This window comes from Lycium ferocissimum, chromosome 6 (assembly GCF_029784015.1).
Source record: "Lycium ferocissimum isolate CSIRO_LF1 chromosome 6, AGI_CSIRO_Lferr_CH_V1, whole genome shotgun sequence".
NCBI classification, from domain to species: Eukaryota; Viridiplantae; Streptophyta; class Magnoliopsida; order Solanales; family Solanaceae; genus Lycium; species Lycium ferocissimum.
Window position 1 is genome coordinate 70,557,806 of NC_081347.1, and position 6,003 is coordinate 70,563,808.

The following is a 6,003-nucleotide window of genomic DNA, read 5'->3' on the forward strand; positions in this document are numbered from 1 at the left end:
TCCTTCGGGGCGTTGTTAGTTATCGATCGGTTCGGTTCGCATAGACTGACTCTATTATTCGGCCTCTTAGAGGCTTCATAGACACGGTTCGAACGGTCGAATATTTATTATGTTAGCCTTGTTGGCAGTGTTCGATTGTTTGGTTTAGCCATGTTGGCTACTTTCGAATATGTTCGGATTGTCTAAGTATTTCCGCATTATGATATTTCGGTGAGGCTTTTAGTTAATCATGCATGTGTTAGTTTTATTTATAAATTAGTTATGTTTTGATATCACGTGTTGATTCGACTGACCCCGATTGGTTCGCTCGGTCACATGCAGTCAGGCGCCGGGTGCCGTGTTACGTCCAGGCCCAGGTTCGGGGCGTGACAAAAATACATCTTAAAATATTGGTCAAAATTCATGCAGTTTGAATCTCGGAAAACGAAAAGTATGGCATAAATTTGTTAAAGCTAGTTAATGATTGAAGCTAGCTAAGTTGGTGTGAATGAGAAATGGAGGGAAAAAAACAATGGAAGGAAAATGAAGTTTAGAGCAAAGTTCCTTTGAAAAGGAGCTTTGTACCACATTGGTGGTAGAAAGAGAAAATTATGTGCTTATATTAGAAAGCACTTCCTCTTGCTCTTAAAGGGTTGAGAAGAGGGACCCCGCTCGCGCGGTCGTCATCGCTCGGCTCGTCTTCGGCTTCGGTCAACGTTCCCAATGTTCTTATTTTTTCGAAAAAGGCAAGGCCTTTCCGGGCAACCACCGAACTTGTTCCGAACGGGTGTGTTTCGCGGCTATATAAGGCGAGGTAATGCCTCATTTTTTGACTGCGAAATAATTTTCTGCATAGTAAATATTACGCATTCTTTTTCTTGAAATAAAACTATCGAGTCGTGTGTGGTTCATTGCCAAATTTGAGTTCGTCGAAGCGTAGGCGTTTGAGGTACCGCCACTCACAGGGCGGTATATCCATTTTATCCTGGGAGGAAATAATCCATAACCTCGGGTACAGTGAGGGGATTAAATTCCTTAAGACACACAGTGAATTCTGTGGTCTCGGATATTTCTTAGTTTCTAAAATTTTTTCCAACTTTACACAATTTCTGTTTTTCCTACTTTCTGGTTTTTATAGTTTTTTTTTTTTTTTTTGTTTCCTACGGGTTCTGAACACAGTTTTACCAACAAGCTTAAGGAATTTAAATATTATTTCTGTGTTCATTTGTTGTTGTTAACGATTACAGAATGTTATCACGAAAGGAAAAAAAAAAGTGCTTTCTTTAACATAAAACAGTGCTGTCCAGAAAAGAAAAGAAACTTGTATGTTTGTTGTTTGGATATAACGAACTTGTATGTTGTTTGGAGACTAAAATCTTCGGATTTTCTACTCCGGTTGAGATTAAAGTTTTCATAACTTTCTACTCATTTGGGTACTTGATTTGAAGATATAAAAACTTCATCAAGTATACAACATACAGTTTCCTACATTCTGTTTGAAGTTTTTTTTTTTTTTTTTTTTTAATTCTGTTTGTGTAAATTTGATTCGGTTTGAAGAAATAAAATCTTCACCGTTGTGTATTATATTTGTTCTTTGTCAAAACTAATTCGGTTCGAAGATTTAAAAACTTCACCGTTTATTAATTTTTTCGTTTGTTTCGTTTGTGACAGAAATGGGAGACCTAACTCCAAATTTGAACGCAATCGTTACCCGCTGCGCACCAACCCCCGTGGTTGGTTCTACGAGCAATCTTTGCGTCCTCCGGTCGTCTTGCACCGGCACGGCTCGGCGGAGAAGCCCAAAAATTCACCGGGATTGATTTCAAACGATGGCAACAAAAGATGTTCTTCTATTTAACTACTTTAAGCCTCCAAAAGTTTATTAAGGAGGTCGTTACGGTTCTGCCGGAATCAACACACACCTGAGAATGAACGTTTTGTTGTAACTGAGGCGTGGAAGCACTCAGATTTTTTGTGCAAGAATTATATTCTTAGCGGACTGGAGGATGATCTTTACAACGTCTATAGTAATGTGGGAACATCAAAAGAACTATGGGATGCTTTGGAAAAGAAATATAAAACCGAAGATCTTTGGATTAAAGAAGTTTATCGCTGCCAAGTTTCTGGACTACAAAATGGTAGATGGCAAGTCTGTTGTTACTCAAGTTCAAGAGTTGCAGGTTATCATCCATGATCTCCTCGCTGAAGGTATAAGTCTAATTAATACTTTTGTCAAAAGTATTCAGTGCGCCATTACTTACATATTGTTTGTTGTAGGTTTTGTGATTAGTGGGGCGTTTCAAGTTGCGGCAGTGATAGAGAAGTTGCCTCCTTCATGGAAGGATTTCAAAAATTACTTGAAACACAAGCGAAAGGAGATGACACTGGAAGATCTCATCGTCCGGTTGAGAATCGAGGAAGATAACAAGGCAGCGGAGAAGAAGGCTAATGGGAGATCAACCATAGGGGGAGCACATATTGTTGAAACTGCCCCAACGAATCTGAAAAAGAGGAAAAAGGCTTCGGGACCAAGGACTATCCCAAAAAGAAGAATATGTTGTCTGAGTGCAACCTAGTGGGAAATCCGAAAGAGTGGTGGATTGACTCTGGCGCCACTCGCCACATTTGTGCTGTTAGAGAAGCCTTTGCTTCATATGCTCCCCCGGGCCCGACGAGACCATATATATGGGAAATTCTGCAACGGCCAAGATTGAAGGTTATGGAAAGATACTGCTGAAGATGACCTCTGGCAAGGTGGTGACTCTCAACAACGTCTGTCATGTTCCTGAAATTAGGAAAAATTTAGTATCTACCGGACTTCTAGTGAAGAACGATTTTAAGTGTGTTTATGTTTCTGATAAGGTTGTAATAAGTAAGAACGAGATGTACATAGGAAAAGGTTACCTCACAGAGGGCCTTTTCAAACTGAATGTAATGGTCGTTGATAATAATAATAAAGTTTCTGCTTCGTCTTACTTGCTTGAGTCAAATGATTTATGGCATTCACGTTTAGGACATGTCAATTATAGGACCTTGCGAAAAATGATTAGTTTGGAAGTATTGCCTAAGTTTAAATGCAATCAATCAAAATGTCAAATCTGTGAATCTAAGTATGTTAAACATCCTTATAAGTCAGTTGAAAGGAATTCAAGTCCTTTAGACTTAATCCATACAGATATCTGTGACATGAAGTCAATCCCATCTAGCGGTGGAAAGAAATAGTTCATAACTTTTATTGACGATAGTATGCGGTATTGCTACGTTTATTTACTTAATAGTAAAGATGAAGCAATTGAAGCATTCGAGCGAAGACAAAGCGAAGTTGAGACTCAACTTAATAAAAGATTAAAATGATAAGGAGTGATAGGGGCGGTGAATATGAATCTCCTTTTCAACAAATATGTTTGGAATATGGCATTATTCATCAAACAACTGCCCCTTACTCGCCACAATCAAACGGAGTTGCGGAAACGAAAAATAGAACACTGAAAGAAATGATGAATGCCCTGTTAATAAGTTCTGGTTTACCCTAGAACTTGTGGGGGGAAGTTATTCTAACAGCTAGCCGAATACTCAATCAAGTGCCCCATAGCAAAACAAAATCTATTCCATACGAAAAGTGGAAAGGAAGGAAGCCCAATTTGGAATACTTCAAAGTGTGGGGGTGTTTGGCCAAGGTGCAAGTTCCTAAACCCAAAAGGGTAAAAATAGGACCTAAAACCGTTGATTGTGTTTTCATAGGATATGCCACAAATTGTAAGGCATATCAATTTCTGGTTCACAAATTAGAAAATCCCGACATTCAGGTGAATACAGTAATTGAATCAGATAATGCTGACTTCTTTGAAACCATATATCCATATAAAAAGGAATGTGAGTCATCTAGTAAAGAATCTAAACGACCTCGGGAAGAAACAAAGGAAAATGTTCCTGATGAGGAAAATCCAAAACGCAGCAAACGTCAAAGGACGTCTACTTCCTTTGGACCAGAATTTCTAACATTTTTGTTGGAAAATGAGCCTCGAACTTTCAACGAAGCTATGTCTTCATCGGAAGCTCAATGTTGGAAAGAGGCAATCAATAGTGAGATAGAATCCATATTGAACAACCATACTTGGGAATTGGTTGATCTTCCTCCAGGAAACAAACCTTTAGGTTCCAAATGGATTTTCAAGCGGAAAATGAGAGCTGATGGCACTATTGATAAATATAAGGCAAGACTAGCTGTTAAAGGGTTTAGACAACGAGAAGGTCTTGATTACTTTGATACATACTCGCCGGTAATGAGGATTACATCTATTCGGGTGTTAGTAGCGTTAGCCGCCATGTACGGTCTTGAAATCCATCAAATGGATGTGAAAACAACCTTCTTAAATGGAGAGTTGGAGGAAGAAATTTACATGGAACAACCTGAAGGGTTTGTAGTTCTAGGGAAAGAGAAGAAAGTGTGTCGACTTGTTAAGTCTCTTTATGGACTGAAACAAGCACCCAAATAGTGGCATGCAAAATTTGACAATACGATGCTATCAAATGGATTCAAGATAAATGAGTGTGATAAATGTATCTACATTAAAAACACTCCAAACCACGTCGTCATTTTTTGTTTGTACGTGAATGATACGTTGATAATGAGTAACGACATTGCTAACATAAATGCTACTAAGCGCATGCTTGCTAGTAAGTTTGATATGAAAGACTTAAGAGTTGCCGATTTAATTCTGGGAATTAAAATCCATAAGACTCCTCAAGGTCTAGCATTGTCTCAATCTCACTATATTGAAAAGGTACTTGAAAAGTTCAAGTATTTGAACTTTAAAGTTGCAAAGACGCCAATTGATATGAACCTTGCTCTTGCAAAGAATAAAGGTGAAAGTCATTCTCAATTGGATTATGCCAGAGTGTTGGGAAGTTTGATGTATATCATGAACTGTACGCGACCTGATATTGCGTGTGCTATAAGTAAACTAAGTCGCTACACTAGTAATCCCGACCAAAATCATTGGCTGGCAATGAAACGAGTTTTAGGGTATTTGAAACATACTCAAAACTTTGCTTTGCATTATAATAGGTATCCAGCGGTGATTGAAGGATACAGTGATGCAAATTGGATCACCGGTTCAACTGAGACTAAATCCACAAGTGGATACGTTTTTACCATAGGTGGAGGAGCAGTGTCTTGAAAGTTATCCAAACAGACATGTATCGCCCGCTCTACAATGGAATCTGAGTTTATAGCTTCAGACAAAGCCGGTGAAGAAGCTGAATGGCTCCGGAATTTCTTAGAAGATATTCCATTTTGGCCCAAACCGTTGGCTCTTGTATGCATACATTGCGATAGCTAAGCGGCTATAGGAAGAGCCGGAAGTGTTATGTATAACGGAAAGTCTCGTCACATACGACGAAGACATAATACCGTTAGACAACTACTCTTTAGTGGAATTATCACAATTGACTATGTTAAATCAAGAGATAATGTGTCGGATCCACTAACTAAAGGCCTAACTAGAGAGGTGGTTGAAAGATCATCGAGGGGAATGGGACTATGGCCGAGGACAAGTCATCGTGGCGGTAACTCTACCTAGAAGACTGGAGATCCTAAGATTTAGGTTCAAAGAGATCAAACAAAGTCATTGATGACGGTTCAACATTGTCACAATAACTTTTTGGTCCATTCTCGTGATGAGACAATGTTCAGGACCAGGATAAAGCATTAAGGCTTTTTAATGGTTTCTAAATTTGATACGGGGTATATCAAATAGTGTATCTACGGGATGACACCTTTAGGAATCACCTATGTAAGTGTGAAGTGTAAGCCGCTTCAAGGAGAATTCTGTAAGGCCAATTCTCTACGCACTTATGAACCAGGCAGTGTTCATGGCTGAAACGAACAAAACAATGAGAACCGAAGACGGTTAAAGGGTTAATTGTGTGACATGTGGTTGTATAGGTATACACCAAAGCTCGACGGTTCAAAGATATCAAATCTACCGATTGACCGAGTATATCCGACGTATGTTCACTACA